Source organism: Petaurus breviceps, unplaced genomic scaffold (genome assembly GCF_028583685.1).
Source record: "Petaurus breviceps papuanus isolate PSGF00001 unplaced genomic scaffold, PetGlider_PUasm1.0 189, whole genome shotgun sequence".
NCBI classification, from domain to species: Eukaryota; Metazoa; Chordata; class Mammalia; order Diprotodontia; family Petauridae; genus Petaurus; species Petaurus breviceps.
In genome coordinates, this window is record NW_027185809.1 from 26,082,061 (window position 1) to 26,096,249 (window position 14,189).

Consider the following 14,189-nt stretch of genomic DNA (forward strand, 5'->3'; position numbering starts at 1 on the left):
AAGGGATGATACTTAAAAGGTGAAATTAAGAGATGAAAGAGGAATATAATGAGAGGAGATGGGGAGAAACAGAATGGGGTAAACTATCTCATATAGAAGAGGCAAGGGAAAATGGTTACAATGGAGGGGAAGAATAGGAAAGTAAAAGGGAGTGAGTCAACCTTATTCCCATTGAATTTGGCTTGAGGAGGGAATGAAATACACACTAAATAGGGTATCTCACCCTCCAGGAGAGTAGGGGAGGAAGGGGATGAGAGGGGGGATGATGGAAGGGAGGGCAGGCTGGGGAGAGGGAAGTTGGAAGCACCCACTTTTGAAAAGGGATTGGATCAAAGCAGAGAATAGAACACGTGGGTGGTGGGATAGGAGGGAGGGAAATATAGTCAGTCTTTTACAATATATCTACTATGTCATTGTTTTGCATTAGCCACACATGTACAACCTATACTGAACTGCTTATCTTCCCAGTAAGGGTGGGTGACAAGGAAAGAAGGGAATGAATCTGGAATTCAAAGTTTTAAAATCAAGTATTCAAATATATATATATATATAATATATTATTAATAACAAATATATATAATAGTAATTTTACATGAAATTGGGAAATAAGATATACAGGCAATGGGGCACAGAGATCCACTGGAAAAGTCGAAAGGGGTATGGAGAAAATATGGAAGAGAGTGGGACTGCTGTTTTGGGGCTGTGGGTAGGGGAAAAATGGGGAGAAAATTTGTAACTCAAAATCTGGCGGAAATGAATGATGTAAATCAGAAGTTAATAAAGCTTTTTTTTTTTTAAAAAGGGGCAGTTAAAAGAATTATTGAATATCTAGGTACACTGGGATGGACCAGATGCCTCATGCAAAATGCTGGGGAACAGCTAGTGTGTGGGAAAGTTCAGGGACAAAGACATGGTCTTTTCCTTTTAGGGGTCCAGGTCCCATCCCCATCAGTCTGTCCAACCTTCTAAGGGATTCTACAATACCTCTCAAAAGATTTAACCCTCCTCCACACAGACCTCAGCTCACAGCTATAACTAGGAATTCCAGTACCTTATGAAAATTCATTTGAGTTGGAGGTGATGGAAGAGGAAGGAGGGAATGAGGATTCTGTCTAAGAGATGATGATCGTTGCTGTATATGTTGGAGATGGACTGGAAACAGAAATCATAGCTAGTTAGGAAACTGGAAAACTAGGAAGCCAAGATGTTTGGAGCTATAATCCTACTATATATATATATACACACACACATATATACATATATATATACACATATATATGTATATGTGTATAGATATGTATAGATATATATCTGATAGAATTTCCTTTTAAAAATTATTATGGTAATATATTAAGGGGTGGATGGAAAGAAGACTGATGCTGACATTGTACTTATTGGGGAGAACGGAGAATCATTTGAAGGTTCATTAATGATAGTTGCAAGGATTTGGACAGGATAAGATGAACTTTAAAGGAGAAGCAGTATTATATCTTCCAAGGAATCACCCTGATGTAATAATTAATAATAATAGAATTAACAATGTGTGTTAAGGCTTGCAAAACACTCTACAAATACATCATTTTATGCTCACAACAACCCTGGGAGATAGTCTATTATCATCCTCATTTTGCAGATGAGGAAACTAAGGCAGACAGAGGTTAAGTGACTTGTCCAGTGTCACACAAGTGTCTGAGGTCAGATCTGAATTGATGCCTTTTATCCCATTTTGGTACTCTGTCCATTAGCTGTAAGAGGCCTTGTGTGGTGGTTTTGCTCTCTTGAACCAGCTTTTTGTAATTAACAAACCATAATCACAAAGGGATCTTACATGCCCAGTGATGGTGGCAGAAGGAACTGCTATTTACAAGCTGGGAGCTGAGAACGGGGTGGAGAAAAGCTAGAACTTCTGACAAGCATTGGAGGAATCCCAGACTCCTTTTACAGGGTACTTTCAGACCATCCCCTTGAAGAAAAAGAAAAGCTTTTCTGGCCCAGTAATAGTGACAACAGAGACCAAGAGGCATGCCAGCTTGCCAGCTCCTCCTCCTAGCCCTGCGTTTTAAGGAACAGCCAGCCTTAGAGAGGATGCCAAGAAACGTATTGTTGTCAACACATGGAAAACTAGGTTTCCATGAGAACTAGAAAATGGAAGGAATAAGAGAAGAGATCTAGAGTGAAGAGTAATTTGTTAACAAAGAACTCTTAGATGTGAGTGGGAAATTCCTCCAGCTAGTGTCTAAGGCCATATTTGAACTCACTTCTTTGTAACTGCAGGCCCAGAAGACAAATGAGTTTGTTTCCCATGTCAGACACTTATAGTCATTTTAGCTTCTCAGAACTTCTGTTTCCTCTTCTATAAAATGGAGATAATAAGATTTAAACTACCTACTTCATGGGGTTGTTGTGAGGAAAGTGCTTTACAAATCTGAAGTAACAATCCAGTGTGTTCCAAAAGTTGTAGTGCAGTTTTAAGTTTTAATTAGACTTTAGAAGTATAAATGGTACAAATTTATCCCCCCGAAACATCATTGAATAGTAATTATTTAAATTTACTTTGCACTTTTTTCATTTTGTCAACTTTGAATAATTTAAATTTTAACAAGAGAGGTCACCCTGTCATTATGTACCAAGTATACAACAGTTTCTGAATGATACTTTTCTCAGACCAATGTGGTTTGGAGTTTCTGGGAACCCCGAAATACCAGGGTACAGAGGGGTCCATTTGGAAAGAATTCAAGCACTCAAGTCTTCTTTCAGTCAAAGTAACAAGGTTTATCTATTAATAATAGAGCAGGTGAGAGATTCCTAGTGAATCTGCAACTTGATGAGAGTGAGATTGATACATATATATATATATATATATATATATATATATTCTGGATGGGATTAAAGAGTGGTAAACAGCCTGGGGTGAACCAGGTGCAGCAGTAAAAGGAGTTAAGTGGTCTGGAGTGGGTTAAGAGCTACTTCGAAAGGAATATTAAGTATCTAGGTGGGTTGGGATGGCCAGATGCTCCAGGAGAGCCACCAGTGATCTGGGCTGCCGAAATGTGTGGCAAAATCCAGGGACTGGGCTGCTGGCAAAGACATGGCCTTTCCCTTTTAGGGTTCAGGTCTTGTCACCCCATCAAGATCAGTAGTTCTTTTCAACCCTAGCAACTACCACAGAGAAGACATTTAATCAATGCTTGGTTAATTGATTTGTGTACATATATTGTATAAAGGGGGTGATCAAGCCCTACTCTTCCCTTAGACACACACACACACACACACACACACACACACACACCAGGAAATGCATAATACTAGTTGTGGATTAACATTTCATGTTTTAAGTCTTTTTGTTAATGTGCGCTAGTCAGTCTTTTGTGTTTTAAGCATTTTTTTGTGTGTTGAAGAATAAATAACTGTCCTATACCTGATCTACATTTTGCATTGAATGCCTTTCTATTCCATTTTGGGAACACCCTAGATGTGAGCCAACCCTAAACTTTAAATGACTTTTCCCTAGAGTTCCATGAGGGGATGTAAAGAGTAAGAGACAACGTAAAAGACCCTGACCACTGTTTTTAGAGACCCACTTATTCCAGGATTGAGTGCCAAAACTGGAGTCCCTGTAGCAGCAAGCACCCCAAGCACGTCCTCAGGGTTTGCTGCTACCACAGGTTCTTGGATCTGCTTTGTTAAAGGAAAGCAACTCAAAATGGGTTAACAAGCTTACTTTAATCAGTCAGACATATATCGTTTACCTTGTTCAGGGGAAAAAGGTCAGCACCCCAAACCTCAAAGTATACAGGCAGAATTATCAAGACAGAAACAGATCAAGTAGACAGCTTTCCAAACTGTCCAACCATTACATCCATACCCAGTCAACATCTGGGTTTCCACATCTGGGTTTTTCAAAGCCGGGGGACTCTCAACAACGGCTTCCCAGAATTCAGATCAAATCACAGAACACTTCTCAAAGTGAGTCCCAAAACAAAGCTACACATCAGGGCTTATATAGCCTTCTCCTGGCTCAGAAAATGTAACAACCTTATTGACTCACTGGCCAATCAAGAAGTATTTACAGAAAAACAAGCCTCCCACCCCAGGCTCCACGTGCACTTTAGTCTAGGGGCAGGGAAGATCTTTAAATTTACCTTTCCATTACAGTCCCCTAGTGGTATAGGGCTTCCTACCTCCCTGGGTCAGCAGAAGGCAATTGTTTCTTGGTGGAATTGCTAACCAACACTTTCCCATTCACCTCAGTTCTGCATTATCAGAACTACTTCAAGGATCTTGTCTTCTGCTGAGCCAGGACACTGCTTAGATCATCCTCTTGCTGGTAGCCAACTTCTCTAGGATGGGTGTAGTTGTAGAGAGCTCTTGCTGCTGCCAGTCAGTTCTGACTGGAACCAAGAAGCTACAGAATTCCTCTTGTGGTCAATCATAAAGAGTCTCAGGATTGCTGTTTGTTCATCTAGATTCATGGGAAAGAAACAAGCAGAATAGAAAGAACCAGTACCAGAGGTCGTAGCCTGACCTCAGTCCCTCTCATGGGAAGTGAGAGGAAGAGGGGAGGAGAGAAAAGAAAGGAGAGGAGAGAAGAGGACGAGAGAAGAGGAAAAGAAAAGGGAGAGGAGAGGAGAGAAGGAGAGGGGAGGAGAGGAGAGGAGAGAGTTGCTTTAAAATGTTTTACAAACATGCTACCTCCTCTGATCCTCATTATACCCCTTTGGTTTAGGTATTATTATTATCCCTATTTTTCAGATGAGGAAACAGGATGAGAGAGATAAATTCATTTGTCCAGTCACACATATAGTAAGCGCCTGAGGCAGGATTCAAACTCAGGTCATTCCTGGCTAAGTCTAGAGCTCTATCTACTGTGTCTCCTCATGTAGGTGCCTGGATCCCATGAGTGTGTTACTTTTCCTCTAGACACTAAAGAAACCACTTATTCCAGGCTATCAACTTGCAGTTTTTCCCCCTAAAGAAAATTACACATTCTAGAGATCAGTTTACGTTTCCCTGCCCCCCTGCCCTTCCTCCCATTCTTAAAAATGCCCTTGAGTGTTAGAGAAGCAAGAATGACAAAGGGGTCTGAAGAGCTGGCTAGCAGACAGCTTTGATTTAGCTGAGACAGCCTTCCCTGAAAGCCATACTCATGCCCAAACACAGACCAGGCAGCAGAGGAAGAGAAAATGCATTTGATCCATCAAGCATGACCAGTCTCAAAATACAAAGTCAGCGAGAAGAATATTCCCCTAGTCTAAATGGAATGGAATTGGATTCTATTAAAAACCACACTCATCAAGGGCCATAGCTATTAATATTTGCTAGGGTCAGGAAAAGGAAGAGGCTCCTGCCAAAAACTGGAGACCTCCGGCAGCTGGGGCTGAATTGTTCTGTTGGGGGCAAGCCCAAATTTGAAAACTTCCCTTGCTATATATGCTTTTGTTTAAAAAACAACAACAACAACAAAAAACCAAATCTATTTTCTTTCTTAACAGTGTCACAGCATGATCAGTTTGAGGCCACGAGAAACTAAGGCAAAGCAGAAAATGTTAATAAAAATGCCCTTTTCCTGCTGAATTGAAATAGGGTTGTGGAAGTCAGAATGAGCCTTTTGACTGATTTATATGACCATTTTGCTTTTGCTATTACTACTGTAGTTAGAGAGTTAGAGTAATAGATAGTTCTGAACCCCTGGGTCAAAGTCCTGGCACACATTGGAATTAAGATTTAGAGTAAGTCATTTCTAGTGCTGTAGAAAAGTCTTTGGGACTGGAAATTACAGAGGAGATGCACATCAGCTTTGGAAGAGTTTTGTCATTGTATATTCCATATATTGGTGAAACCATGAGAGGGAGAAGCAGGCTGGGAAAAAGATTTAAGGAGGTGAAGAAAGGAGGGGAAAGAGAGAGATAGAGACAGAGAGACAGAAGGGAAGGGAAGGGAAGGAAAAAGGAGAGGGAAGAAACAAGGTCCTCTGTCATGGTGCTAAATGCTTTGCAGATATTATCTCATTTGATTCTCACAGCAACCCTGTGAGGTAGATGCTAGTATTATCCCCATGTTACTGTTCAGAAAACTGAGGTAGACAGAGTTTAAGTGACTTGGCCAGTTTCACACAGCAAGTAAGGACTATATTTGAACTCAGGTCTTTCTGACTGCAAGTCCAGTCCCCTGTGCCAACTAATTGTCTCTAGCAACTTTGGGGGTATAGTGGTGGGGGTGGGGGTGGTGAGTATTTGGGGACCCATGAGGTAACACACCTGATCTTCCTGGGAGGTAAAAATGATTTCTCCCTCCATACATTTTCCTGGAGCATTTTGTCTGACCTGTCCTTCACTGCAATCACCTTCAGCCTTAAAGGTATGTATTTAACTTTGTGTACCTGTTATATCTTCCTCAGTACAATGGAAGCTTCTTAAAGGTAGAAATAGCATCATTTTTCACTTAGTAAATCTTAGGTGTTGAATCTGTTTTTTTTTTCAACCATTATACCTAGATCATGAACCCATTTACACTTGATTTTGGTATATGGTGTTAGATAATGGTCTATGTCCAGTTTCTGCCATACTATATTCCAGTTTTCCCAACAGTTTTTGTCAAATAGTGAGTTCTTATCCAAAAAACCAGGGTCTGGGGGTTTATCAAACAATACATTACTATAGTCATTGACTTCTGAATTTTGTGTGCCTAATCTATTCCATTGATCCACTCCTCTATTCCTAAGCCAGTACCAAGTAGTTTTGATGACTGCTGCTTTATAGTACAGATTGAAATCTGGTAAAGCTAGTCCACCTTCCCTAGCATTTTTTTTCATTAATTCCCTTGATATTCTGGACCGTTTATTCTTCCAGATGAATTTTGTTACTATTTTTTCTAACTCTATAAAGTAGTTTTTTGGTAAATTAATTGGTATGGCACTAAATATATAATTTAATTTAGGTAAAATTGTCATTTTTATTATATTAGCTCGACCCACCCATGAGCAATTGATATTTTTCCAATTAGTTAGATCTGATTTTATTTGTGTGAAAAGTGTTTTGTAGTTATGATCATACAGGTCCTGGGTTTGTTTTGGCAGGTAGATTCCCAAATATTTTATAATGTCTACAGTAACTTTAAATGGGATTTCTCTTTCTACTTCTTGCTGTTGAGTTTCATTGGAAATATATAGGAATGCCGAGGATTTATGTGGGTTTATTTTATATCCTGCAACTTTGCCAAATTTATTTATTGTCTCAAGCAGTTTTTTATTTGATTCTCTAGGATTCTCTAAGTATATCATCATATCATCTGCGAAGAGTGATAGCTTGGTCTCTTCTTTGCCTAACTTGATTCCTTTGATTTCTTTTTCTTCTCTAATTGCTACTGCTAACATTTCTAGTACCAGATTGAATAAGAGGGGTGATAGTGGACACCCTTGTTTCACCCCTGATCTTATGGGAAATGCTTCCAGCTTCTCCCCATTGCATATAATACTTGCTGATGGCTTTTAATAGATGCTACCTATTATTTTAAGGAAGGCTCCATTTATTCCTATACTTTCTAATGTTTTTAATAGGAATGGATGTTGTATTTTGTCAAAAGCCTTTTCTGCATCTATTGAGATGATCATGTGGTTTCTGCTAGTTTTATTGTTGATATGCTCAATTATACTGATGGTTTTCCTAATATTAAACCATCCTTGCATTCCTGGAATAAATCCTACCTGATCAAAGTGTATTATTCTTGAGATAAGTTGCTGTAGTCTTTTGGCTAGTATTTTATTTAGAATTTTTGCATCTATATTCATGAGGGAAATTGGTCTATAATTTTCTTTCTCTGTTTTATCTCTTCCTGATTTAGGTATCAGTACCATATTTGTGTCATAAAAAGAATTTGGTAGAACTCCTTCTTCACTAATTTTCCCAAATAATTTGTAGAGTATTGGAATCAATTGTTCTTTAAATGTTTGATAGAATTCACTAGTGAATCCATCTGGCCCTGGAGATTTTTTCCTAGGGAGGTGACTGATGGCTTGTTCAATTTCTTTTTCTGAGATAGGATTATTTAAGTAATTTACTTCCTCTTCAGTTAATCTGGGTAACTTGTATGTTTCTAAATATTCATCCATTTCCCTAAGATTGTCAAATTTATGTGCATACAATTGGGAAAAATAATTCCTTATTATTGTTTTGATTTCCTCTTCATTGGAGGTAGATTCACCCTTTTCATTTTTGATACTCATAATTTGGTTTTCTTCTTTTTATCATATTGACTAAGGGTCTATCAATTTTGTTGGTTTTTTCATAAAGCCAGCTCTTGGTTTTATTTATTAGTTCAATAGTTTTCTTAATTTCAATTTTATTAATCTCTCCTTTAGTCTTCAATATTTCTAGTTTAGTATTTAATTGGGGATTTTGAATTTGTTCTTTTTCTAGGTTTTTTAATTGCATGCCCAATTCGTTGAGCTCCCTTTTCTTTAATTTAATCACGTATGGACTCAGGGATATAAAACTTCCCCTAAGAACTGCCTTTAATGCATCCCACAGATTTTGGTATGTTGTCTCATTATTATCATTCTCTTGAATGAAATTACTGATTGTTTCTATAATTTCTTGTTTGACCCACTCATTCTTTAGGATCAAATTGTTTAATTTCCAGTTAGTTTTTAGTCTGTCTTTCCCTGGCCCTTTATTGCATATAATTTTTATTGCATCATGATCTGAGAATGATGCGTTTAATATTTCTGCCTTACTGCATAGAATTGTGAGGTTTTTATGCCCTAGAACATGGTCAATTTTTGAATATGTGCCATGAACTGCTGAGAAGAAGGTATATTCCTTTTTATCCCCATTCAGTTTTCTCCAGAGATCTATCATATCTAAAATCCTGTTCACCTCCTTAACTTCTTTCTTGTTTATTTTGAGGTTGGATTTATCAAGTTCAGATAGGGGGAGATTAAGGTCTCCCACTAGTATAGTTTTGCTATCTATTTCTTCCTCTAATTCCTTTACCTTCACCTCTAAGAATTTGGATGCTACACCACTTGGTGCATATATGTTAAGTAGTGATATTGCTTCATTCTCGATGGTGCCTTTTAACAGGATATAGTTTCCTTCCTTATCTCTTTTAATTAGGTCAATTTTTGCATTTGCTTTATCTGAGATAAGGATTGCTACCCCTGCTTTTTTTACTTTAGCTGAGGCATGATATATTTTACTCCAACCTTTTACCTTTACCTTGTGTGTATCCCTCTGTTTTAAATGTGTTTCTTGTAAACAGCATATTGTAGGATTATGATTTCTAATCCATTCTGCTATCCGTCTCCGTTTTATAGGAGAGTTCATTCCATTCACATTTACAGTTATGATTGTTATCTGTTTCTTTCCCCTCATCCTATTCCTGCCCCTGTTAATGTTCGTATTTTCCCTCCCTTCTCCCTTCACCCTTAATAGTTTTCCTTTTGACCACCACCTCCCTCAGTGTTCCCTTTTCGGCCCCCCTCCCTTTTCCTCCCCTTTTCCCCTTACTACTTCCCTCCCTACAAATCACTCCCACCCCCCTTTTGTAACCCTTTCCCCCTCCTACTGCCTGTAGGATATTGTTATACTTAATGAGGTATGCTATTTTTTCTTCGCATCAAGAATGACAGTAACAGATCTCATGCGAAGCTCCTCTCCCTCCCCTCTTTCCCTCTAAAATGATGTGTGTTCTCCTTGTTTACCTTTCTAAGTCACTGTTGCTTCTCGTAATTGGAGGTTGAATTTTCCATTGAGTTCTGGCTTTTTTATCAAGAAAGTCTGGAACTCTGTTATATTATTGAATGACCATCTCTTTGCCTGGAAGAATATGCTCAGTCTCGCTGGGTATGTGATCCTTGGTTGTAATCCGAGCTGTTTTGCCTTCCTGAAAATTGTATTCCACTGCCTCCGATCTTTCAGTGTGGAGGCTGACAAATCCTGTGCAATCCTCACTGTGGACCCTCGATATTTGAATTGTTTCTTTCTGGCCGCTTGAAGTATTTTCTCTTTTATCTGGTAGTTCTGGAGTTTGGCCACAACATTTTGAGGATTTTTCAGTTTGGGATCTCTTACAGCCGGTGTCTGGTGGATTCTGTCGATTTCTATTTTCCCCTCAGGTTCTAGTATCTCAGGGCAGTTTTCCTTAACGAGCTCTTGGAGCATGTTGTCCAGGCTCATTTTTTCATCATAATTTTCTGGTAGGCCTATGATTCTCAGATTATCTCTCCTGGATCTGTTTTCCAGGTCAGTTATTTTTTCTTTGAGGTATTTTACCTCTTTTTCTAATTTTTCATTTTTGTTGTTTTGCTTGGCTAATTCTTGGTTCCTCATAGAGTTATTTGTTTCCATTTGTTTAATTCTGGTTTTTAGCAAATCATTTTCCTTGGTTAATTTTTGAAGCTCCTTTTCCATATCATACTCTTTTCTTTTTAGAGAGATGTTTTCCTCATTATAATGTTTTTCAAATTCTGCTATTTTCGTTTTGAGAGAATGATTCATTTTGTCTTCTATCTCTCTCATTTTGCTTTCAAAGTTCCTTTTGATCTCATCTAGGGGAGTCTTCTGTGCTTGGGATCCATTCCCTGTTGAAGTCTCAGCTGTGGGTGTGGAGTCCACAGTGTCTCCCTCTGAGGTTGGTTCTTCCCTCTGAGGATAGTAGGACTCCAGAGTCTTTGTCTTTGTAGTCTGCTTTCTACCCATTTTGAGGCAGTGTCCTAGCCACGCCCTTCCTCTAGGATCCCAAGCCTTTACTGTAGAGGGTTTTGCCCTGGGGCAAGAGTTACTATATTTTCAGGGTCAGAGGGGGGTTTTGGAGCAAGTGGGGTTCACTCTGCCATCGTTGTCTTTCGAGGTCCTGAAAGGGGCTTTTAAAAAAAAAAGATTTCTGGGTTATGAAGTGGTAGCCCCAGGAGTGTTTGCTGTCCAGTATAGGGGCCCCTGTATTTGCTTCTTACCTTGCTCTTTCCAGTCCCAGCCCTTTGATGATAGGCCTGGTCGTGGACCTTGTGGTTGGTGGGAAGACTTGCCCTCCGAGTTGATCAGACCCCTTCCAGGCCTGCGTCTGCCACTCCTTCCCGCACAGGCCGCTGAGCCTTCCCGGCCTGCGCCCGCCTCCGCACCTTCCCGCGCAGGCCACCGTGCCGTCGCCCGCTATTATTCCTTATTAGAACTTGTCCTTCGCATCTATGTATTGATAGATCTGGAAAGGGCCACAGCTGCTGCTGATCTGGAGTCCCTCTGGCTGGCGGCTGGTCAGGCCCGCCCTGGGGCTAAAGCCTAGGCGTGGGGCTGGGCTTGACTCCCAGAGCGTTGCGCTGGCCGATTCCTGCCGGCCTGCCGGGCTGTTCTCAGCGGGAGGTTAGCTTCTCTGTGTCATTTTGTGGGTTCTGCAGCTCCAAAGTTTGTTTAGAGTCCCCTTTTTACATGGATTGGGGAGGGTGGAAGCCGGAGCCGCGGGAGGGTCGTGCTTCTACTCCCTGCCCCCCTTAGGTGTTGAATCTGATCAAGCAAACTGCCCTTCCATACTAGGAGTGTGCCCGATGTAACAGTGACCCTGAGGAAAGGGAATGAGCTACAGTATGAGTGGTTGGATCTAAGAGGGGGTAAGGGGCAGAAAGCACCCTCTACCCCACCCTGGGACGTGAGAAACTGGGGCACATTCCTGGTGCCTCCAAGATCACCCTCTACTCCATTTCAGTTAGTGGAGATAATAGAGAAAGTATCCTAGGTATAAGGAACAGTGAACAGAAGACTGGAGAAGGAAAAGCAGTGACTTGTTTGGGAGGTAGTAAGTAGACCACAGATAAGAAAGTTTTACAGTGTTTGGCTCTGGCTCCACTCTCTCATTTTACTTCCTGTCCTCCCCACTTCTACCCCAAGGATTCTCTGATCCCTTGAAGGGTTGCAGGAATTGCTCTTCTTAGCTAATGACTCAAGCCTCTATGGGCTCTATGCCCCCCTCATTCTTAGGGGCCCAGTGACTAGTACACTAATTCCATTTCATCACTAAACATTGGATTAACTTTTACATAGGGGTATTTACTTCAGAGATATAGCAAGAACAAACATTTTAAAATGTCTCCCATTTCAAACATATTCCTCTCAACACATAAAGGGCATAATCCCCCACATCCAATTTCAATCTTGGGGGTGGGGTGGAGGATTAAGCTCACAATTTTAATTCAATTCTTAAAGACCATTAATCCCACCAAGTTCAATTCCAAAGCCAGGACATTTGTTCCTCAGAGCTTCACTGCTAGGTTTTTTTTTACAATACCTGGCCTGAATCCCTGGACTCATGTATCATGGTGGTTTGTGCTCCTGAGTCAGGCCAGAGACTCTGCTCCCTGTACCTGGAATGGAAAATAATGAAAGAAAAAGCCAAAATCTCAGAACCATTTCTCCTGGGCACATGGTCTAAGTGGGAAGGTAAGGAATGAGGCAGTCCTTAGGGTCCATCCCCTTTCCTGCATACTCTCATGGACCTTGAATGAAGAAGTCACTGTTTCACTTACCATAATGCTATCTGCCATAGCTGTTCAAAGCTATCTTCTTCTTAAGCCCTCAATTCTATAACCATCCACCCTTCTCTCTTAGCAGCTGACCCTGTCTCGTACTTTATAAAGAAGACTGAGGACATCCATCTTAAATTTTCTCATATTCCACTCCCCGACACACACATATGCCTCAAAGCCTCTCTGTTGTGACTCATTCTGTCTCTATTTTATCTTCATTCTTTTCCATCTCAGAGGATGATATGGCCTACCTCTTTGCCCAAGCTAATCCTTTTACTAGTGTCCTTGATTCCCTCTCCTCGAATCTCCTCAAAAACCTTGCTTGCTTGCTTATTTATTTATTCTTCTATCTCTCCCTCGCTACTGGTTTCTTCCACTTAACCTACAAATAAGTCTCCCCTCCCCTCTTCTTCCTTAAAAGAAAATCATTTCCTTCAGCAAGCTAACATTTCAAGTTATAATCCTCTTCTTTCCCTGCCAAAGTTTCAGAAAAAAAATTATACTTGCTATTTCTACACCCTCACCACCCACTTACCGTTTTTGGGGGGGCTTTTTTTTGCATTTTGGAGGGGGGAAGGCAGGGCAATTGGGGCTAAGTGACTTGCCCAAGGTCACACCACTAGTAAGTGTTAAGTGCCTGAGTCTGGATTTGAACTCAGGTCCTTCCTTCTCTAGGGCCAGTGCCCTATTCACTGTACCACCTAGCCACCTCAACCCACTTACTCTTAAACTTTTTGCAATGTTATTTGTTTCTATCACTCTACTGAAAACTTCTCTTTCTGGCAATCTCTTAATAATAATAGATCAAATTTCGCTGTTCAGTCATTTCAGTCATGTCTGACTCTTCATGACCTCATCTGGGCTTTTCTTGCTATTTCATTTTCCAGCTCCTTTTACGAATGAGGAAGCTGAAGCAAACAGGGTTAAGAGATTTGCCCAGAGTCACACTCAGGTAAGGGTCTGAGGCTAGATTTGACCACAGGAGGGATGAGTCTCCCTGATACCAGGGCTGGCACTCTATCCACTGTGCCCCCAGGTACCAAATATACATCATGTTCAAAGATCAAATTTGTATAGTTTTTAAAGGTTTGCAAAATATTTTCAATACATTTAATCCTCAACAGCAACCCTGAGATGTAGGTGTTATTATCCCCATCTTACGAATAAAGAAACTCAGCCTGAGAGGTTAGGTGACTTACCCTAGATCAATGAACTAATTAGTATCTTGGGCAAAATTCAGACCTAGGTTCTCCTGACTCTGAGTTGAGTACTGTAACCACTATACAATACTGGTATAGACCATTTATAATGGCCTTCTCTCATTCTTCCTCCTTCTTTCCTTCGATGCTGTTGAACATTCCTTCCTTCTTCCTACTTCTGCCCCCTAAGTCTGGGTGTTCTTACTCCATTTTTGACCCCCTTTTTTCTGTCTTTGTAGTCTCTCTCTTGGTAATTTCATCCACTCCCATAACTTTCATCCACTTCTATCTGGTAAACTCAAAAATGTACAGAACCAGGAGGCAGGGAGAGTGTTGGGCCTAGATACAGGAAGATCTAGATTCATTTCTGACCTCAAATACTTACTAGTTGTGTGACCCTGGGCAAGTCACTTAATTGTTCTGTACCTCAGTTTCTTCTTCTTCTTCTTCTTCTTCTTCTTCTTCTTCTTCTTCTTCTT

At 40.4% G+C, this 14,189-nt stretch overlaps 1 pseudogene; it reads left to right on the plus strand.

The window, feature by feature from the left end:
• Positions 1–2,022: 2,022 nt before the first annotated feature.
• Positions 2,023–14,189, plus strand: part of LOC138164169 (pre-mRNA-splicing regulator WTAP pseudogene) — a 35,005-nt pseudogene continuing 22,838 nt past the window's right edge.